Source organism: Haliaeetus albicilla, chromosome 26 (assembly GCF_947461875.1).
Source record: "Haliaeetus albicilla chromosome 26, bHalAlb1.1, whole genome shotgun sequence".
Classification (NCBI taxonomy): Eukaryota; Metazoa; Chordata; class Aves; order Accipitriformes; family Accipitridae; genus Haliaeetus; species Haliaeetus albicilla.
Genome location: NC_091508.1, coordinates 100,941 through 124,874, shown reverse-complemented (window position 1 = coordinate 124,874; position 23,934 = coordinate 100,941). Strand labels below are relative to the sequence as shown.

At 38.0% G+C, this 23,934-nt stretch overlaps 1 protein-coding gene across 4 annotated transcripts in view; it reads right to left on the bottom strand.

The window, feature by feature from the left end:
* The window catches only part of NGF (nerve growth factor), a 35,016-nt gene extending 18,198 nt beyond the window's left edge, over window positions 1-16,818 (bottom strand). The window contains exons 1-2 of one of the 4 annotated variants that reach the window (XM_069770599.1): window positions 16,511-16,817; window positions 11,006-11,125 (exon numbers count right to left, since the gene is read on the bottom strand). The gene's annotated coding sequence lies outside the window, so the exon portion shown is untranslated. Of the gene's footprint in view, window positions 1-7,903; window positions 8,014-11,005; window positions 11,126-16,510 lie in introns of all 4 variants that reach the window. The other 3 variants (XM_069770600.1, XM_069770601.1, XM_069770598.1) reach the window with 3 other exon arrangements.
* Between the last annotated feature and the right edge of the window lie 7,116 nt (window positions 16,819-23,934).

Genomic DNA, 23,934 nt, shown 5'->3' with positions numbered 1-23,934 from the left:
ACACACTTGCGTTAGGAACATTTGCAGGGTTCTTATCTGTTTCCTGGCATCATCTGGTTGATAAATGCATTTTTTGCTACAGTCAAAAAGTATAATGGGGAAGACACATCTCTTTCCTTTTAATTGTGCACTTGCATGTTTCTGCCACTTTCTAGAGCTCTCTTTGGCCTTGTTCTAGGTCTGAATAAATCTGAATGCCTAAATTGCAAAGCAATACTAATCGCTGGTGTCGTTGCACATCTTTACGCTGTTCACACTTCAACTTTCTGTGGGGTTCACTGACTTCCCTGGTATGCAGAGTTTGAAATGTGGGAATTCTAGTAAAAGTAGGCCAGGATTAGAAGATTACTGTTACTGTGTTTACCAGCATGTTATTTTCCTTGCTGTCTTTTATTATATTAGGTATGAACGTTTTTTCCATTTCCATTGTGAGAACAATTAATAGATTGAATGTGTGAACTCTTGGAACTGGGATGGTTAAACTGCTGTAACAAGTTTTCTCATCCTACATTCATCAAAACAATCTTGCAGAAGCTGATTAAACAAAAACTTATTTTAGTACTGTATCACATACCTTATAGAAGATATAGGGGAAGGAGTTGGAGTGGGAAGAGGTACTTCTGAAAGTTGTGGAATGGTAACTTGCTGTATGAGTGAGAACCTACGGGTACAGCTGGTAGGTACAATGCAACTTGAAGTTTAGATCATGCTTTTTCCAGTTTAGTAAGGGAAAAATGTTGCGAGCAAATGCACATATGTTCGTAGCATGACTAGATATGAAAAGCCTTTGGTTACTTAAACTGCTGAGAAGGATGGCAGTTCCAAAACCTGTAAACTCATCGGCTTGAGGCAGCACTGCAGCTAGCTATGGTATGCAAATGCTGTTGATACCAGTACTACAAAATGGAGCGTGTTATTCAAAGCAGTGTGGATAAAGAGTCATGGCCTGCATGGAAGAGTGCTGTGTGCAAACTTTGATGTTAAAAAATGGTAACTTGAACTCACAGATACGCTGATTACCCTGCTAAAAGAAGACTTGGAATCTCTTCCCAGAATTACAGCACTTTAATTAGAAGAATGTAGGTAAAGTCTTAATCTTGTTAATAGGGATAGACATGGATAAGGCAGAAACAAAATCCACAGCAGTATAGCCTAAACATGAAAATCAATGGCTTGGAGGCTAGTAACAGTAATGCTAGCTACAGCAACAAAACTGCTCCCTGTCCCTACTTTTAGTACAAGACTTAAGCTTGACAGTGAATAAGTTGGAAGAAATACCTCTTCTGCCTTGTAACATTGAGCTATATCACACACAGCAACTTGAAAATACATAGCTGAGATGTAGGGAAAGGTATTTTAAATTTACAAACCAAATCTACAGATAGGTGATTATGTTCTTTGAATTTCCTTTTAGCCCTTCTAAATTCTTGTGACGCTCAGGGATCAATAAGAATCTCATCTGTAGCTTATTCTGATGGATGTTAATCTTTCCCTTGGCTTTGCAGTCTGCTTGAAATAGTACTTGTTTCTTCATGTCAGGCCTCTGGCAATGCTTACTGGAGTCAGGATTACAGTCCCCAGTGAATCCCATTTTTACTGTCATTAACTTTCTAAACAGTTCCCTGTAGTTGGCAACCTTTCTGGAGACCTACTTAGTGGGGAGCTGGGAGAGTGATGTTTTTGTCTGTCAAGAATCATTGTGCCTTTAACTGAGATTTGTTTAACTTTGTCATTAAGTCCATTTGCGTTGTAGGCATTTCATGACAATGATAACATACTTTGCTGACTGTGTTTCTGTTGTGATTTACCTATTAATGTATGAAAAGAAAAAAAGCTCCATGTTTACTTAAGATTTTTACAAGTAGCTTTTTTTTTTCTTTCATTAACTTGGTTAATAAATTCAGCAAATTTTTGGATTGGAAATTAGAGACATGGCTCATATGCAGATTCTGTGCTATGTTCTAGCTAAGGAAGTGGCTAGATTTATTTAGCAAAATACAGATGCTCTGGTTTCAGTAGCTACTTGTATAGATAGCAATTGATAATGCTGTCAGAACCCATAAACCCTGGGTTTATGGTTGGTTCCAAACCAGGGACAAATCTTGAGCAGAAAGCAGCAGGAACGGAAACATTTCTCCCCCAAATGACAAGGACTTTGGGGTGAACAGAAAACACTGGGTGCAGTATTGCTATCTGTGTTCATCAGTCATATAGCTCTGTAACAGATCATAGGTTACAGGTTACTTTCCTTCTCTTTGAATATGAGTCAGGGGTGACCAAAACTCTGTGAGTTAAGACATGAGCTTGACAGTGATCACTTTAGCAGTTGGGGAAGGCAAATACTTGCTTCTTAATAAAAAAAAAAGCAAGCTGATTAATCAGCTGAGTCATCCTGCTCTACTTCAGTGTTGGTATGAATGGCATTCCCTACGGATTGGCCCACACAGAGGGCAATGCTAAACCATAATCAAGACTGAGTGACTGAGTTCAATCAAATGTTTCAAAATATCACCCATGAGTTTTAGATAAAATAAAAAGTAGGAATATTCTCAGTCAAGGAGTTAATTGCTTTCTGAAAACTTGTATTGTTCTTTGCAATAATTTGAAGATTTTCACTAGGGCTCCCTCCAAGTAGAAGAACTTTATTTCTATTTTACAGGTTTACATTAGTTTACACTTTAACATACAGATTAACAGACTGGAACATAGACTGGAACACCTGCCCTCTCTCGTATTCTTCTTTCTGAACAGTGCTGCAATGCTGCTTTGTTTCTGGGACAGATAATTTGCAGACACTCTAGGAATTAAAACAAGTTTTTAGAAGCTTTTAGAAAGATAAATATTTGCCAACCTCTTGCAAGTATTACTACTAGCAGCAAAAATCACACCTGAAAGGGAAATGGGGTATTTTAGAGTTAAGTCAGTAGGTTTTTCAGTTATTATTTTTAGAGAATTAATCCCAAAAGAATATTTCTATAGGGATTGTTTCTTACATCTAGCAAAATTTGTTTCAAATAGAGCTGAAGACAGGTTATGTCAATTTTTTTCCAAGAGTTTGCCTGGTTGAAAATAATGGTGGTTGTTTTTTGTCTGGTTCCTGATGTGCCCCAGGTTGCATGCAATGATGAAGAATTTATCATCAGCACATCTGTAAATGAATCATGTTTCTTCCTGCACCCACATGGTTGCACAATTTTACTGGCTGCTTGCTTTGATGAATATTTGATATTTGTCATATGAAGCTATTCCATCACATTTGTAATATCGGAAATTCCAAGCACACTTAACACCTTAACACGATGTCACAGTTAATGTATTCATAATAATTTTGTGGCCTAATACAATATGACACAGTAGTCTTCTTTAATTACTGATCATATAAAGCTAAAAGTTACAACACAGACATCTGGCTGCAAATCATGCACCTGGATTAAACATTTTTCTCATCTGGCTGTACTATACTATGTAGCACAGACTGTGCAAAGCAGGTGGTAGAACCTTAGGTAAGATCAATTATTACAAAGTAAGCAATTACTCTTCTTTCTTGGTTTTTTTTTCAGTGGATCAAGATGATAAATTTATCTCATGCTGATAAGGCTTCACTCAACACAAATGCTGGAAATGGAAGATTCTTCCTTTTCCTTTTTATTTTATGATTTGTTGAATGGTGGCATTGCTGGGAGAAAAGTGAAATAAAGCTGAAGGAAATAGGAGAAGGAGGTTAAAGGGTTTTGTCAGACCTCTTCTTTGGAGTTCAGTTCTGTTTCCTCTACTTTGTGCTTTACCATGAGTCCATGCTGCATTGCTTCTAAGACAGGTAATGTGGAGATCCCCCATATGAGTGGGAAAGGTGGGAAGGGATATAAATTCTCATTCCAAATTCACACTGGACCTAACTCACTCAGAGTATAAAACTAATTTTCAGTTCTGGTGTTCTGTGCTGGGTAACGTAAACCAAAAATTGGTTTTTCTTCTACCTTTATGTTCAACCCTAGATTTTGTAAAGAATCTAGGCACATTTACTCCAAAGCTTATATACTGCACCTACAACCTATGGTCTGCTGGGAACCTGCTGGTGATACATATGAGCTGTCTGATAATGGTTTTTGTTTCTGTTGTCTAGTCATTAGTCACAATAGAGGAAGCATAATAAAATGCATAATCCTTTCCCTATGTAATTATGACTCTAGTTTGTATTTCAGTTTAGTGTGGATCACTCAGCAGTGTGCAGGACAGAATGAGAACAACTGCCTGAACAGAATACCTAAAAATATTTTCCCATAATGAAAAATAGAAACTGCATCCTTTATGAAATGTATGGATTTGCACAGTAGGTGAAGTGCCAAGTGAACACATTCACAAAGTGTTTGGCACTCTTCTGCAGGCAGGACAGCATGTCATGTCTGGACTCTACATGTTCTCTAGCTCCACAAAAAGCATCAAGAAAAGTTTGATTTCAAATCTGTATTTCCATGTTTTGTGTGCCAATATTAATTAGTTCAAATAACCTGATGTATTTGAAATTCACTGTTATTATATCACTTCACACTGTATGTAACCACGTATTTCCTTTGTCTGGATATCTGATGTGCACCTCGTTGTATTTATTACAGTATTATTTGTAAGTGCTTTTGTCTGTTGAATCAATTGTCAGGAACAATCATAATAGTTACATGAAAGCAATTTTATTCTGATTTGGAAGGAAGGTAGTATGCATGAGCATATAGTGGAAAGAGACAAAAGATGATGTTTGTTGCCAGATGTGATCTATAGTATGAAAATCCTAAGTGCTGTTGAGGAGTGGGACTCCACAGATTGTTGTCATAATCATGGCATTAGGAATAGATTTGTCTTAGGTATTTGCCTATTTTTACTCCAATTTTCATCAGGTGGTGAATACATGACAAGTTAGATTGTCTAACACCAGAAAAAAAAGTTTTGGGTTTTTTGGTTTTTTTGTTTGTTTGTTTGTTTTTAAATAATGTATGCCTAGCAGGTTTCTGACTTAAAAATCTGTTTAAAGAGGCCTATTATGTTTGCATTTAGCATATTTCCACTTTTCTGTGGTTTTTTTTTGATTAATATTACGTTCAAAGCAGATAATCAAGTTGTACACCTTACAAGATAATTTTCTGCCTGCTTAAAATGAAAACCAGGGGCAAGTTTTGATGATTAGGTGTGTACCTAGTTTCTGTGCACAATGTCAGATTTTAAATATATGTCATTTGGAAATGAGGTTTTGCAAATTTGTTCTATTTCAAAGATAGAGAGATGAACTATAAATCTGGCCAACAATATTAAATCAGTTTTTCTGTGGCATTGGAAAGGTGTTATTTTCTTTGAAAGTATTTTCTTTCATTTTCAAGTGATGGCATGATCATGGGTCAAGTGCTGAAGACTGAAATCAAATTACTTGAATTTTTTTTTTAAATTTGAAATATTGAACAAAGGTAAGAAATTCTACAGTTCATTAAATAGCTTTCTAATAGAAAAAAGGGAATGGGAGAAATGAGAAGGAGAGGGCCACATGCTTTTCTCTCTCAAAACACACAGAGAAAAACAGTGGTCTTTAGTACAGTCCTTCACAACACTAGTCTGTTTCACAAAGGCCGTTTACAGTGCAGGAACGCACATCTAGGGAGAGCTCACGGATCAAAGTCCTTCTAATGCGTGTGATTCTGCATGCTTTGGCAAAGCCAGAAACTCACACTTTGGCATATATAAAGTGTCCTGGAATGTGAGGCTGAGCAGCGAACCTTTGCACTCTTCTGTTTACAGCATGTGCCTGAGAAAATGATGAGAGGAAGCTTTGGCAAGAATGACTGGGGCAGGGAGGGTTTGGATCTAGGCAGAACAAAACCATAGATGTTGAATATTTATAGCATTGATAAGAAACACCAATAACAAGGAGAGGAATGGAGAGGATTCTTCACAGGGAAAATAAAAGCCTGCCTAGTTTCTGTGGCTTGACATTTCTGTAAATAAAACACAAGCTACCACACAAATGCAATGCATAACTGAGTACACAGTTTTCGGTTGCTGCATACACTTCAAACTGAGTTCAACAAAGAGCATCACCTGTTTTTAGTCTGTTTTAATACAGAAATGACACTTGTGAAATGACACTGTCTTGTGAACCCTTGACCCAATGACCCTTGAAATTGTTGAGTGTCAATCACATCTGGCAGAAGGTTAGAAGTTTTAAAGCTAATAGGTTTCTACATAAAGATAATATGTTAAAGATGATATGTTTCTACAAGTTTGATGAAAATGCAGGATAGGTAGAGGTCCTGACCAAAATAAAAGCTATGGTGTTAGAGGTCCATTTGATTAGAGAATTTATGTTAGGGCAGGCATGTGCACCTGTATGTCCTAAAAGTTGTTGAAACCTCACAGATGCTTGCAAATTTAGTAGACACCAGAAACTCTCACCACCACAGAAAGCAAGGTTTCATTATTTTTGCTGCTTATTCTACTGCTTGTTTTAATACAGTGAAGGGACTGAAGTAAAAATACAAACCCAGAGGAACAGAGAAGGGTAGACCCTAAACTATTTAACATGTGTGTCTGTGACCTGCAGCAACAAATAATATTTGCAGTTAATGTAAATATGAAAAGTATGACAAACAAAGAAGAGGAAAAAACTTTTCATAGAGCATTATGGATTGCTTAGTAAACCGAGCATAAGCAAATGACACATGTTATGAAACAGCCAGTATGTGGTAGGAATATCGAGGAAGGCCATCCATAGATTAACAAAGAATACCAGCCTTATTTACAGGGCTGGAGTCTTTATTATGGGAAGAAGTGAGTATAAAACAACCTTGAATGAATGTTAGATAATTGATTGAAAAATAACTGGCTCCATGCTGTACCCACAATAAAAAGAGTTAAAACAGGATAAAGAGACAGATTTCTCTCTGTACTTATTTATTTCTCCTGACACAGTTTGTGTACTCTTTACTTCCAGGTAAGAACTGCAGGTAGTACAATCAGTTTTGTTGAGGGAAATGAATAAAATTGCTAACACTATGATCAGAAGAAAGAATGATCAACTTGTTCCCCATTAAAGAGAACTCCTTTAACATACTATCACTACATAAGAATGACTGTGCTGGACTGCATGAAAGGCTCATCTTGTCGATCCTGTCTCTGACAGAGGCAAATAAAAGATCCTTAAGGAAGTGTCTAAGAGCAAGATAAGCATATAGTGGTACTTTTCCAACCACTCTCCTATCTTTCAGCAGTGTCTGGATGAGCAGCTTTCTGTGTCAGAGGGGTTTTCTGTGTGTTTAAAATCTTCAGTATATTTCCCTTCCACATACCTGTCTAGCTATTCCTTGAATCCATTTATATTTTTAGAAGCAAAATACCTTGTGACTAGGAGTTCTGCAGCAAACAACTGCTTTCTGTTGTTACTGAACCTTTCATCAGGTGGTTCCCTTTGATGCACTTAGCTTTTGTAGCAGGAGAGGCACCAAGCATCTGAACCTTCTGAATCTGCCCATGATTTTCAGCCCCTTTGGACTTCTACTGTTTTGCTTAAGTCCAAAAAGAAGACTTGGGCCTAGTCCCCAGTACAGCAGCCAAATAGTGAGGGAAGAATCTAGCCAGTGAAAGGATATCTTTTTTATAGATGATGGAAGCACTTAACCCGAACTCTTGGTCAAAGGCAATATATGATAAAAAGAGAAAGTACCAAAGCTGATGACGGTGAACTGCAGCTAGCTGGAAAGGAAAAGCAAAAAAGAAACCCCTAAAACAAACCCCCAAACTGAGTAATGAGAGAAAGAATGGGTGGCTTCTCATATGGAAAACCTTGTAGGTGTCAAAACAATAATAAATACAGGTCATAATTACATGGACATCACCCTTCATCAGTGGAGCCAGGAGTGAGTCTTACCTAGAAGACTGAATGTCACCCATAATGCTGTTCCTTGGTTCTGAGTTCCTTAAAGAGATGCTGTATGGCTGTGTACTCTGCTCATCCCCAGAATTCTGCATTGGTAACATCTATCCAAGAAAATAATATTGCAGAAAGTTTGCTGCTTGTTACTGACTACCCAATCCCAGTCCTCTAGTAAATGGTACATAAATGCTTCTTTGAGCAGGAAGCTGGGCAGATGACCTCCTGAGGTCTCTTCCAATTTGATTTATTCTTTGATTCTACACTTTTCAATATTTAAAGGCCATCTTCCTCTCAGGGAACCCTGTATAACTGGCTAGCTTAATTTGTTCTGTATACCCTTTTTTTAACAAAAATGTATTTATGTTTGTCACTTTGAAGTATTTTCCATGTTGAATGTCCAATACAAAGCTTAGTCCTTTTCTAGATGTGTGAAGATGGTAGCAATAATTAGAAAAAAAAAAAAAAAAAGAAAATGTAACTGCATTTATTTTTCCTGCTACTTAAGAATTCTTAGGCGATCAGAAACAAACAAAGTATACAAATGTGGCATTTTCTTGTATCAGCAATCTGAACAAACTTGTCAAACATGATGCTGTAGGTGGTATCCATAATTCTACTTGTGTTCATAAGGTACTAGCACACACAAAAAAAGACAAAGCTATGAAAAACTTAAGATACCTGCTATGTTATTAATTTTGGATGTGGAATTTCCTGTTCTCTTACTGGTACATAAGGAGCATATACCCATTGACCACAAAAGTCTCTTAAGAGATTTTCTTAATTCAGATAGAAAGCTGTATCTTTTGCAGTGCAAACTGTTAACCACTGTCAGTGTGCAAGGTAGACAGTAGGGAGTACTCCCTTTATTCATGTGGGGCATGTGTGCAACATCATTCTCCAGCAAGGCGTCTGGTAGAAAATGGAAGTGAAATAAGACTATACTTGGGTTACTGAAGTTATAACCAAGCAAACCTATGGAACCTTGATATATTAGTACAAAACAGAATAAAGTCAGTGATTACTTGGGAATCCATTGTCTTTCTAGAGAATCTGAAAATCACTCAAATTTAATGAAATGTAGCTGCACAAAGTAAAAGCAACAATCCCTATATCCACATGCATATTTAGTTCAAAAGCATTAATGTGTTAATGTAATTCAGAACATTTATATCCCCCTAAGATTACATGCATGTGTATTGTCTCATAGGTTTTGAGCACTTCACACTCATGGTGTACTTGATTCCTTGAGCTCTGTAGAGATAAACAGCAGTAAAATTTGAATGGAGTATGAAACTATACTAAATGTGAATTATTAGAAAGCATTTCTTTTGTTTGTTTCTAACTTACTGAAACCTTAGGAACAAATGGACACAAATTTAAACACAAAAGCAGCATGTATGGTTTGTTTCCTAGGGACTTCCAGAAATGCAAGTGGAAGCTGATATGCAATGCAATGTAAGTTAGCGTACTTCTCTTAGCAAGTGCCTTATAGAACACATTATTTGTGGGTATCTCAGTTTTTAAATGCCCTATTTTCAGTTCCTGGGATCAAATTTCCAAAGCTGTTGCGCTCCCAAACTCTACATTGATTTTCAAATGCTTCAGAACCTGCTAAGTGGGTCCTAAATACGACACACAAATACAGTGCAACTGGAAATTAGCAGCTGCTTTTGAAAAAAAAAAATTGGCCTTTCTGTTGTAGATCATCCTGCCCTAAAGCAAGTTGTCCTATGAAGTCACAAATCTATGAGCAGCAGCTGCCTGCAAACTGTAGCAGTCCATCAATTGCAGTTAGAAAGTTTGCTTCATACACGTGAAAAAGATGAAAAATGTGTACATTTTTGGAGATGGCTGTTCTATGCCCCCTTGCCCATTATTAATGAGGGAAAATACCATTGTTGAAAGGCTGCTGTGTAGAACTGTTAATTTTCAGTCTGAAATATGAAAGCGCCAGTAAATTAATGATATGGACAGCTGCAGTGTCAAAAGACATCCATGCTTGCACAGCTTGACAGTTAATTCTTGCCTACTGACCCACTGCAGCTGACATGCCCTGCTGACCCTCCCTAAAGGCCACAGTGTAATCGTTTTCATGCTTAGTGGAAGTACAGTTCCTAAGTAGGGCTGAATTTATAGTTATGTTCATCAGAATTGTGAGTTGTTCTTGAAATGTGTTAAGCCGTGAATAGTTCAAATGAGTGATTTGTATGGCTGTGGTAATGCACGTGCCTGAAACACCTTGCTGGTGTGGGGCTGATACACAGGGCGTCTCAAAAGGATCGTGAAATAACGGGCAGGAAATGATGCATTTTGGAAAATGCAGGCTGTGTCATTCACCACAGGGCAAATCTCTTTGTGAACAAACACAGGTCTTTTTTCATACCTGAATCATCCAGCACATAAAGGCTTAAAAAAAAAAAGATATGTTTCAAAATAGAAAAACACATATTCTGTGAGCCAGAGCTGTTAAACATATCATAATCAAATTAATATATAGCAGTGAGGTGCTTGGCAAATTTCCATCACAAAAATTTCAGAACTTTTTTTTTTAACAGCCTGGATCGCATATGGTTGTGTAAAGAACAAAATAAAGACAATCAAAGTAAATCAGTGAACCAGACCACAAGAAAATCTGTGTCACCTTTACACCTATACAATACAGAGGGAAAAATATGAAACAATTAAGAATGGGAAAAAATCAAAATAGTAGTGTTTAGACTAGCAAATAGGAAGTTGTCAAAGACATAAACTGCTTCCCAGCAGTATTTATACTGGGCTAATTTACTCATTGTAGGTTAGAACTGTCAGAAACAGTCTACTATTTTATTAGTTTTCTGAGCAGTTAACAACTAACTGAGCTAAATCAATTTTTGTCGCATACTCTTTAACACAGCAACATTTCTCAAAAGTATGGCAGTTCAAAATAAATGACCAAGCCTGAGTGTAAGAAGCAGATTCATTTTATCCATTATTCATTCATTTCATTCATTTTATTACTGGAAGGAGCTTCATGTTTGCATAACATAAATGTTCATTATGATTTTGTCAATAATATGTAAACCAAGACCCAAAACAAAGTCAAGGAAATTGTCTTACCTTGTATTTGACTTTTTTCTGTCTTTGTGCTTGAATCTTTTTCCACTGAAATCAATGGGAGTTTTGATACATAACAAGTCAAGCAGAATCTGATCTTTTATTAGCACATTATTATGGACCCTACGGGAACACGAAATTTGATTTTGGAGCCAGGAACATAAAGTAGGGAAAGATTTTTTGGAATCAGTTTAATGGTTTGTGTTCAATGTTCAGTTTTAGAAAATCCCTGTACAAAAGAAGTCTTCAACTACATCAAGTGGTCTGGTTACTGCAGGTACGATTTCTGACAGCGATCAGAGTTGTGTTCAGAAAGTATTTGTAGGGACTGTCAGACTGAGGGGAGACTGTGTTAGGGTTTGGGTTGCCAGGCCACACAATTCCTCAGGATTTTTGCTATGCGTTGTCACCATCTCACAGTTTCTTCCGGGGAACACCACTATGAAATGTGGAAGCCATGTTCGTTCATATGATAAAACTGATCCCAGCAACAGAGAATGTGAGTCTGATAGATCTTGATTTGGGTCATCTGATAGTGTCAACTACTATGCCATAAAATCTCAAAGCATTGTTGTAAATGTAAGAGCCTAGGAAAAAAAGAAGAAAGGCTCTTTATTGGGAAATAGACATTGCCTCCAAGATAAGGAAAAGTCAAAGGTGTTTCATTCATTGAACAACGGCACAGGAAATTCAAAGGATGCTACAGAAGCCTGGCAGCCAAGCCATCAAGCATGTTATTTCAAACTACTTCATGCAGTCATTTTAATTTTGGATTTAGATAATATGCCAGAGAAGTCTTGTTCATGTATACATGTATGTAGGGCCTGATTTCTACATGCATACAGCAATTTTCATCTTAGTAGCTGTATACAGGCTCAAAATATTGAGCAGTGCTTTGCATATTTTCTCCTGCTGTACAGTAATGGTGTAATCCAAATGTCTTTCACATGAATATAGCCATACAGACATTATGCCTGAAGATAGTCAAGTACTGTATCTTTCTGTCTTTCATTCTTCTAAACATATGAAAGCAGCTGTGCAGTGTGGTGTACCTGGGTGTGCTTCATTTGGAGCTAATGCATTCAGAGACATGCTGACTAGTGAATTGCTGTAGCCAACTCTGTATATCCTTAGTGACTTCCCAACTCTCTGCCAATTCAGTCAGCATCTTATGTCTTCATTTGTGTATCCATTAAATTTGATTTCATCCCTTCTTCGTGTTCACATAATTGTGTACAAGTGCCAGGTGTTAACATTCTAGTACATCATAACTCATTTGCAAGTACTTAATAATCTCAGAGAAGCAAAATTTGTAGGCACAAAATCCCACTTTTACACACAGGAAGTTCTGTATAATTGTAGTGTCTCTTTATGTATGCTACAGGCCGAAAAACACATTTAATGCATCAACAGCAAGTCAGCTACACTTGGGGGTAGGTTAGCAAAGTCAGGTTGACATCTCACGTCTCCGCCTTTCAACCTCAGAATATGCTGGCGGTTCTTGGTATTCAGGTTTCACTGTTTGCATTGCCATTCTCTGGACTGTTGCATTTTGCAGGGTGATGCAGTTCTCAAAGTGAAAGGTTTATTGTCAGTGTAATTAATGATGGAATATTTCCATGCTACTTTTTACTTAGGTGTATGTATAATATTTTTAGTGAAAGCAGTTAGAAAAGTTTTGAGTTCAATAATGAGTTTCAAATAAGGTGTCATCTCCACAGATAAACAGGCCACAAAAATATGAGATAGAATTGTATTTTCCCATTTGCAATATATTTCAGTGAATTTCACAAGATCAGCCAGTACTTTTGTAGGCCTTTCTCCAGTATCTCAGTCATAATCTATTTAGACATTGCTTTGCCTGAATAGCTGTAAATCTCAGCATTAATGGCTTTCCGTAGTGGAAACTTACATTAGCACATGCCTACACCTAATTCTTGAACAACAACAAAAAAAAGGAATGCTATCTTTACCTTTTTGTTTTGCCAGAATTGCCATTCTTTCACAAGTGAACTAGCAACCCATAGTAAATATTACATTGTCACCTTTTTTCTTGCTAGGACAGGTCAAGTATTTGACAGGCTAAAACACTGAGGAGAAGGTTGGGGTGTCTGTACTAGAACAGATGTTCATCCAGGTCAGTACTGTGTCTCCTGTAGTAGCTAATAATATTTAGGGAGTGGTGTACGAATAGCACAACCCTATGGTTATCATCTCCTTGGTGTACTCTCCCACTCAGCAGTCATTTTTGAATCACAGATTTCCTGAGCCACAGGTAGTGTCTTTGCTTTTAGTATGTCTAATTATTTTCTGAACCCCTGCAAACTACAATATCCCGTGGAAAGGAATTCCATAGCTCAATTATGCATGGAGAGAGGAACCACCTTCTTTTGTTTGCCTTGAACTTGCCACCTACTAGTTTTATTTCCCACTCCTCAGTTTTTGAACTGGGAGATAAGACAACAGCCATTTGCTTTTAAACATCTTAAGGACAATTGTGGTTATAAATATCTTCATTATACCCCTCCTCAGCTATCTCTTTTCCAGACTTAGAAATCATCATGTATGTAGTTTCTCTAAATATGGAAAATGTTCCAGGGCTTTCATCATCCTGCACCTTTTCTTGTTTTACTTTATTCTTTTTCTGACATGTAAATGGTGACTAGAACAAGCAATATTCAGGATGCGGGGACAGTATAGGTTTATATTGAGGGTCTGAGATTTTCTTCCCACCAACTAAGTTACGTAGCTTTAGTATTAGTGGAACCGGGCAGGTAGGAGTGCACATAACTCACATTAAAAGATACTGTGATCTCTTAGCAACAGCAAAAAAGATTTTGCTTTGCTTGGCCACATAATTTTTGGTATAAATACACACACGGGTAAATATTTAATGAATTCAGCAGAGCTGCACAAAAGGCATTGCGTCAGGAGAACAAGCCACACACATCCTATAGGACATCTATCCCAGAGGGGGAGATGCTTCTGTCATAGAAATGCTCTTAAATACACTGGCCTCTGTGACTGGGCTCAAGTCAAATTCAGCATAGGGATAATTTCCTTCTTACTGTGAAAGAAATGCAGTTGTAGTTGCATTGTTACATGCACCTTTCACTTTCTTTACCGTGAGGCAAGTTTCATGGGAAGAGATGTTATCTTACGTTTCTATAAGTGTATGAGCTGATCTAATAAATGTTTTAGTTCATGGTAACTTTCTGAATAAGCCCTTAAAACTTCTTTTCATGAGAGGGCAGTTGCCAGCAGAGGTCATCATTGCTGTAGCCGGTTTGAAAGAAGTTGAGTTTCACTAGCTTTTATTGGACTGAGATTTGAAGGATAGACAAATATTTCTAAACCCGCCAATCCAGCATTGACTTTTGGTGTTAGAATATTGAATCTTTTGGTATGAAAGCATTAATTTTATTAACCCTTTATTTTTTATCAGCAGAGTTTGTTCTTAAAATATAGACTAAAAAAATAGCAGAATTATCTTAAACTTCTTAAAATTACCAGTATTTTTTCCACATGCCTTTAATTTAATTCAATTAATGCTAATTAATATGTATTCAATATTCTGTTAGCCCTAAAGACATGTCGTAAAGAAACAGAAAGTCAATTAATAGAATTGCATTTAAAGGAACATTTTTATATGGGCAAAGCCATGGAGTAGTAGGGGAATTTATGGGGCTTATTCTATTGATTGAAATAATATAGTTTTTAAATTTGTTCTATCTGACCCTTGTTCTACGTATCTCATTAAAGACAGACATTTTACGCTTTAAAATGCTAATCTGAATACGTATCTTAGGTATTTTTCTGACCTGTTTTTTTAAATTAACATCTTAACAGTGATTACATAGACTGCCTAGTTATTCTATATAACAGTTGTTTACTTAGCGTATGGGTTAGAATGATCCTTTGTGCTCGTTGTCATTCCCTACTGAACTTAAATGAAGACATCTGAAAAGATAATTTAAGGTTTTGATTGGGAAAATGAACACTGTTTAGCTAAGAGGATGAGAAAAAAGAAAGCCACAGTTACTTTCTTTACTACCTTATTGTGAGACTGACAGATGCCTTTAGGGTGAGTGGCTGGGATTGATCAAGATGTGAAATCACTATTACTCTCCTGCACAGATTTGTCAGGAGGGCGCCTCTCCAGACCTTGCTGAGATTTGTTATAAAATGATTCATAAAAATAATCATTAATATATTTAAAGGCTAAATCTTTCTTATCATACTCATGTGAACACTCCAGTTTATTTGGTTCTTCATTCCATGACTCTAACCTCTTTGTGAAAGTGCAGAAAATATTGTAACCTGCTGAGTTTCAGACAAATGTCTGAAATGGTAGTTGTCAGCATTATTTTAAAAATCCTGTTTTCCATAATATCTGAAACAGCTCAGAAGTGCAAAGAATTTGAATGTACAGGCAATTAGCTTCCTCTCTATCTTTTTGCAGATAATTGTCACATTTTATTTTGGCTTAGCAAAAAAAGTGCCCAAAAGACTTTATTGTGATACTCTAATGCATGAAAACACCCATAAATTATCTGTCTAACAGTTACAATGCAACTTCGAAGTTGTGACAACTTGGAAAAACCAGCCTGACAAGCATGCTCACTTTCGCTGTTTTTCTAAAACTTCTTGAGCATATAAGGAGAATTTAAAGTGAAGAAAGCAACTGAAGCACAAACACTTTTGTTCTCAGCACACAAATTCCCTCTGCCTCCCTGACTGGGGTCCCCATTTTTGTCTCTGAGTAGTGTATCAGATAAAACAGTGTTATCACCCGGAATAAATCAATAAACATTGTCAGTTTCATCCTGTCACTAACAGGCAGGCAGCAGGGAGTTTGTAAGCTTTTCCAAGTGGACATCCTAGAGGATACACAGTCTCTAGTGAACTACTGCTCTGCGTATAGCTAAAAGGTTTCTGCCTTGGGCCAGTCGTGCTTTGATTTACCAGAATTCCTATTTATTTATATTATTAAAGAAAGGAGTTCTTATCTAGAGTAGAATTATCATAGAAAAAAAAAGGGAAGTGTTAAGTAAGCCTTAATATTCAGAACAAAGACAGTAAAGAATTTTCATATAGGTATAATTGCTGTATGGTGCAAATAAATCTAAGTTCTCATATACCTGGATGAAAAGAATGAGAAGAATACTTAGTTTCTCTAAGATTAAGCTGTTCTTACTGAAGATGTTTTTCAGGCTTTAAGCTTAAACACAAATACTTTATGAACACCTTCCAGATGTGCGTGGAGTTTAACCTGCATTAGTAGACGCAATTTTCAGTTTTACTAGACCACGCTTTTCTTGCAAATGCTATTTTTAAGCAATGAGCACTCCGTATTTCAAAGACATCTGATCTGCTCCTCCTCAAGAGAGTGAAAATCACTGTACAGCAAAAACACATTGGCTAATTTTGAAGATACCAAACTTCCACAACTGGTGCAACAGCCGCATTACTTGCTTTGTGAAAACTGACTGTTGTGGGGTCACTCACCTCAGAGCAGTATCACTGGATGCCGGGGGTACAGGGAATCCGGAGGACTGTCCAAGCTGTTTTGTAGTCTGTAGCACCCCAGTCCGTGGACACTTTCCCAAGCCAGAAGAGCCATTCACATTCCCTCTGCCTTTCCAGCCTCATTCACTGCTCTCAGGGCTCAGCTAGCTGCACTGACTCACAGAAATTAAGCTCCCTCTGGGTCCTAGTGCTGTAAACGTGTGGGAGCTGCATGGACTCGTAGGAATTCAGCCTTTGGCTTGGTGCCTAGTCCATGCAGTGATGCACAGATGTGCAGTGAAAGTTTCAAAGCATGCACTGGTTGTATGACTATGCATACATAATACCGAGAAAAACCTCCAACTTCCTGGTTCCACTGTCAAGAACTGAAACCCTCTTTAAGGGACGTTTTGTCTTCAGCGTTTCTACTTTGCATCTTAATCCTTGCACTCAATTTAAAGATGAGAGCTCACAGAAAGAAACTCTGAGCTCGCTAATGAATGGATCCTTTTGAAAATCACCTCTAGAGTCCTTTACTCATGTCATGAGTCTATAAACAAATCTATAGGAACACTAATAGTTAACTGGTGAAGTAGTGCACTGGGTTCCCTGCAAAAATTGTGCAGTTCCCATTATCAGCTGTCTTTAACAGGGGTCAGCCAAACACTGATCTAGAGTAGCAAAGAAATATTTGACCCTGACTTGGGGCAGAGGGAATGATCATATATGAATCCTTCCAGCTGTAATATTCTGTGTTTAACATGCTTACCTTAAGCAACAAAGAGATATGGAAATGTTTCCCATTATGTTTGTGGAGGAGGATTAGTGCTTTACAAGGAAACAACAGTGTGTTTGAAGTACTGATAAACATAGGAAAGAAATACAAAAGTGAAAAATTTCATAAGATACAGGAAAAAAAAGTAAGTTGGCTAAAAACTACTCTAAAAAAAGGTTGGCTAACTATGCAGAGAATTATGAAGCAGCCCCTTAGAATTTCATAGTTCTCATTCTGGCATAGTGTAACCTTTGTGATTACACAGACACAAGGAAAAAATTTAAATTGTCCTCCATTGAAAATCAGACTACTACATTTTATCTATGTGGAAATAATCAAACATTTTTGATTCCATCCAGAAGAGGGCAGCCATCTGGAGAGACTTTTCCTTAAAATCCTTTGGGGAGGGGAAAGATGTATGGAAGGTACTATGTAAAGGCATAGAGCAAGAAGGCAAAGTAGCTTTCAGATGATAATATTTCTTATTTGCCACATGGATATGCTGCTTTCTGAACCTGAAGCGAACACATCTTCATATTTTATTAAAACTAGTAGACAAACCTTAAATTTCTTTCACACACTGCCAAATATAACAGTGGCTTCAGTGTTAGACTGTTTCTTGGAGGTGGTGTGCATTTAAAATTGCCTGAAATAACCTTAAGGAAGTTGCAGCACAAAATGCTTGATGCAAGTGCAAAAATTACCTTCCCAATTTGCCAGGATTATGCAGATTGCTTTGTTTCTCTAAAAGAAAAATGCTTTCCACACATGATAGCAGTCACAGGCCAAAGCGTGATGTCTTCATTTACACAACCAGCCATCAGAGTTTCTGAAAGTTTTGCCTGTAAAACTTGACCTTGGGATTTGGCCTTAGCTTCATATTTCATTGCAGAAATGCCAGGCTATTCTTGTGTTGAGCATTTGTCTCGCTTCATTAGAATATCCTCAGATTAGGACTTTGTGCTGGAAAATTTGAAAGAACTTTATAGCTCATTGTGACTGTAGCAAACAGCATCAAAACAGTGATATAAAAAGATATGCTTTTTGTTTTTCTTTACTTAAAAGTTAGTGCACACTTGGGTTTAGCATCCTTACAAATGATTTCTTGGCAAGAGCTGCCTTTTTTTTCTTAAAACTGTGGTCACAACAGCTCATTGGGACACAGTAATCAATAATATACTGTGTTTGTACTTAATCTGTATCACAAGCACTTATTTCTGTCATGAAGAAATCCTCCTCTTGTATCTTGTTCTTGTACCTTTTGAGTTTACACCAGCAGGCTGATAGCAAGCAAGCAAGACAGCTGTGACAATCCCTGGGAAAAAGCACTAGCTTGTACTCTCTTTTCTTATGTTCCCATGTAACCCAAACAAACACTGTTTCTAGCTTTTGGAGTAGGTGTGGCCCTACAGGCACACTAGCAATACATGGAAGAATGCCTAATCCCAGGTGGACTACTATACTCTGAGCTCAGTGGCTGAAAGCATTGCACCAAGGTCATGTATCTTTGTCTTTTAGCAGTGGTCTGAACCACAGATTGGAAGGGAAGAGTCTTACTACGTGCATGGTTGCTTAACTTTTATCCTCCATGAGCTGAGGATTTTCTTGCTTTGGCAGGACACTGCATACAAGGTGAGGACTGGTAATGTTAGGCTGAGGAAGGAAAAGATGTGCTCTGGAATCAGAGGAGCAGCTGCATAAAGAGAAGTTCTGTGAGCACAGAACTAATGAATCCTGGTTCTCTACAGATTTACATCCAGTTATTTCTCTGCCTCTACTACAATAATTCCACGTCTCCCATGGTCTCTTGTACGAGCTTCCTTAAACAACATCTCCAGTTCCCCCTAAGAGTAAATCAATCCAATGCATGCCTGAGTACTGCCATGTAGTGCACTAACACATTTCATTTCAGGAAAACAAAAGAGCTCAGACCAAAAGGAAGAGCAGCACTGTTGAGAGTCATGACTACAGGTAAAACATTTTGTGCTCTCCTGACTGTAGTGCTGTCTGTTCTGACTGCTAGGCTCAGTTCAGTGTTTCCCTAAGCCCTACAACAGCAACCGTGGATCATCACAGCCTCCTCCTTCCACATCAGCACTTATGTCCAAGAAGGCTGAAGGGTGAAGGAGGCACAATGTATGAAAAAAGTGCCTTAAGCTTATGTGGTATGTTTAGGGTTGTAAGAGGGCTTGAGGACTGTAGGTGGATTCCTCCTGGAGTCAGTGTCTTTTGTGCTGCTGAAAGTCTCAGAGAAGGCGTTTGAGAAGTAGCTGGGCTTTTCTGTTTAGGAGCAACACCCTTCAAAGGAAAAAGCTGCCCAAAATTATGAAAGTCCTCATTTATTTCTGAAATCGTCCTGGGTTTGAAATTAACACAGGTGAGTACAGCTGCTGTTCCTAAAATCTCAGCACTTTAGAGAAGTGTGGAGTTGCTGAGAAAGGGGCAAACAGTTTTCGGAGATCCCGTAAAAGCATAGGGGCACAGGATGAGGTTAACAGGTTTTATTTTCTTCAGAGACGCTTATTTACATGTGTGTATGCAAACAGTTACATTCAATACTTCCTTGTAATACTAAGTTTCTGCACAAAGAAACATGGATCAAAAATAACCGACTTCCCCTAGTTGTCCTGGAGGTGCTTTGATGTGTATGCAGGAAAAGTTTTAATCATGTCAAATGAGGCATTCAAAGTATAAGACAGTGTCTGTTTTACCTAATAGAGTATTTATCATTTCCAGTTTTAAAAATTTCCAGAAAACAGAACATAGCTATCTTGCGTAAACTTGTCTGAGAGCTCTCTTCCTAAGGCTAAATTGAATGTAAAGAGATATTAAAATTTTCCCTTAATATTCAGTGGGAGGAGCTTACCCGTGTTTGGCTAAGTAGAATTTAATCAAGAGGTTGGAAGGAATGATCACAGTGCAAATTCTCTTCTTGTGTTAGTTAAAAAAAAAATGAAAAAGTTGATACAGGAATTAAGTGGTCTATTTTGTTTTTGTTAGTTTGTGTAGCATTGCTTTATAGTATGTGCATGGTAGATGTTACTAGAAAAAAGCAGAAGCTCACTTATGGGTCATGAATAAATAGGTCAGACAAACAAGTTCATTACTGATTTACTGTAGGACTCAGTCTCCTGTAAATATTTTCTTAACTGTTTCTGCCACATGGCTTCACAGTTGAGTCAATAACGCATACAGAATATAGCTTGGGTGCGTCGGAAAATTGATCTGTACATGATGCATTTCCAATACACTGCAATTCAAACCAAGTGGTGATTAGAAACATTCATTTATGGTGAATTATGGAAGTGATTTGCACTAATATTTTCTTTCTCTTTTGGTTAGTTATATAGTACACAGTAGAAAGAAACCCTTTTACTATAAATGAAAACATTTCAAAAGCCTGAGCTTACTAAAAGCAAAATGTTGATTGTTGAAGTGCTGTTACAGACAGAGAATATAATTCTAATGGCAGTGGCATATAGACAGAGCAGAGCTACAAGAAAAGTTTTACATTACTCTTCAGACTCAGCAGAGGTTTTGCCTGATAGTTGACTGGAAAGACGGGGTAACTGCAAATATTTCTGGAATACACAAGGCCTGCACTTCTGTTGGAATACCGTTTTTATTAACGCTCAGCTGTTGGTTGGCAGTGAGGGTCAAATGAGAGTGTATATGCTATTTAAAATATCAAAGAAACTATGGATTTTGAAAATCAGCACTCAGATGTTTATTCCATGCTCTTCTGTGAGGGGATAAAAAGTTTTAAGGTGTTCTGCTTAGTAGCTGCAAAGTTTTTTCCCAGGATGTAGCTTTTTGCCCTTGGCTGAACCAGACCTGGTTGGAAAGCATAGAGTTTGTCAGTCAGAGTTCACTAGTTGTGGACTTTTTTATGAGGTCACTCTCCATGGACAAAAGCTCCTTTGATGCAGTTTTGTAGGAAGCTCACATGGTCTGGTGTACCTTTCATATTCATCTCTGTGACAGGAGCATTTTGAGAGGTAGTAAAATGCATGCTTCCCCTGTTTTGGGGTGGGGTTTTTTTTTGACTGGTTATATGCTACTAACACTGTGCTAGCATTAATCTTTCTAAGATCCACAGAGTCTGACAGCAGTGTCCTTTTTGGGGGGGTGTTAGCACTGTCAGTGCAGCTCATAGCTGTTTAAAGACTCACTCATCCAATGTCAGCTTGAAATGAGACCATTCTTCAGGAGGTCTAGACATGCCACCTGTTGCTGGATAGCGAGGCTATCATTTGCAGATTCCCCGAGAAACCATGGCTTCCAGCATTGCTGCTCTGCTTGCTGCAAAGGATTTGGGACCAGAGAGGAGTATTGATTCTGGCGTAGAATGGCTCCTCTCTGCTCGGGTCTATGAAACAGGCTTCATGTTTTCTCTTCTTACTCTGTACCACTCTGCTACCATGCTCTTCTAGAAACTATGTCTCCTTGTCAAAGTCTGGCTTCATCACATGTGCATAATGTGCACTGAGATAATGAGAGTAATTTGCCAGTACGGCCATACTTTGCTCATGACCTTTGGGAATTGGCAGCCGCTTAAGAGATTTTATATCCACAGGGGATGAGTATTATAATCTGATCCTTTTTGCCATGTTAGTGGGCAAATGACATATGATCACATCAGAATTTTTCCTTCTTTCGGGCTTGCAGTATAGAACTTCATATACAGCAGCAGGTCTCACTAGAGGGACAGGCACATTGAATACGATGTGTATCAGAGTCTGACCTACATGCAATCCCCACAAGGCAGTATGTTGTACTTGTTCTTAAGGGAGGCTTCAGTGGCCCTGGATAGGAAGCAGCTTCTGAACATCACAGGAACTATGAGCACTGTGCCAAAGATGCTTCTACAGAAGTATCTTCTTTTTTCAGTGCGCCCTAAAACATTGCAGGGTGCCCCTTGACTTTCTGTCATAAAGTAGACCTCAAGAGGAGAACTTGGTGCTGTCAGGGAAGGTTGCCTTGTTGCTTAAACCTTGTGGAGGATATAGGACAAATACTTTGCATTGAAGTTGCTGGTATGTAATCTTTTTTAAGTGTAAAATTAGGCTTTTCATTAAATACCTTTTCCTGCTCTTTGGTCTGAACACGGCCATAAGAGGTCCAGCTTGCTTGGCCCACCTCTTTTTCTATAAACGTGCTGCCTAAAACTTCTTTCTCAGGGGCACTGGTTTTGCTGAAAGTTTTTAAGAGAATATTTGTGCTGCAACAGAGGAGACTGAAGTACTAACTAGCAAAATTTCACCAAGCTGTGGAGTTGAGGTAAAACAAGTAAATTGGTAAAGTTAGCAATTACTTTGTGATAACAGGTATTACATGGCTGCTTTAAAGTTCATCTATGATTTGTCCAAGCTCTGGTACCAGGACAGGCTTTACAAGATCAGCAAATTTCTTCAAACACTTACGCTCTGTAAAAGTTTTCAAGCTACCTGTGCTTTACCATAAATCAGTTACCATGCTAGAGGCCATACACTGAGGAGAACCACAGATTGCCTCACAGTCATTCAAGATTTAATTTTGTTAAGTTGAATTCAGTGTTTGAAAAATAATCCCATCTGCAGGATTCTCCCTGACCAGTGCTTCTCTGTGTTTCTGAGGAGGAGCACACTTAGGTGTTGCTGTAAAACATGGTTCTCTGTTCCTAGCATTGTTGCATGGCAGTAACTAGAAACAGTACTGTTACTCTTTATGTATTGATGCCTGAAAGTGTTAACTTTGTTAGTCTGTAGTCTGTGGTAAATGTACTGGTTTTCGTGTTTTGTTTGGGTTTTTTTTTTTTTTAATTAAAGCTTTAGGAACAGAAAAGAGTGTTTAATGACTACAGCAGAATTAGATTAATAAAAAATGCACTTTGTCTCCAGAAGTGGCAGCAGGAGATAAGATTTACTTACAGTCACTGAAGTAGGGATGTTGAAAGCACACCCCTAGCCTAATTCCATTTATATCTGGGTGAACCTGGTGTCCGTGAACTTGCCTGGTTCTTTTTTCAGCCTACAGGCACTATTTGCTTCCACAACCTTTTGCGGCAACAATATCCAGTAGTTCTCTACCATCTGCTTAAAGTACTTTCCTGTAGGTGTTCTGAACTGATCTCATGTAAGTTTCAGTGAGTGTCTACAAGTTTCAGTAATGTCAGGTTTCTTGAACAGCAGTTCCATATTCACCATATCCACCAACTTCATCATTTTGTAAACCTTCATCATGCCCTACCCTACCTTCTTAGTCCCCAATCCAAGGAGCCACAGTCTTGCTAGTCTCTCCTTGTAAGGCAGCTGTTACATCACCTTAATTTCTTTACATTCCCTTCTGGTGAGCCTTTTCTAACTCCACTGTGCCCACCCTGGGACTAGAACTACACATAGACTCAGCATGTGGATGCAGAGAGGTGCCCCAAGGTTTGTGTAGGTGATCTCTGAGGCATACATATTTTCTGAGATGTCTGACATTTGCAAGCAGTGGTGACATCTGATAAAACCATTTTTATGTCCACAATAGTCAAGCCATCTGTTGCACTAAATGTTTATTAAAAAACCAAGGAACCCCTTCACCCTTGTGCAGAAATCATTTTGATATTCTGCAAGAGTGTATTTCAGCTCATTAGTCTTGCATTTTGCAAGTCCTTACAAGCTAA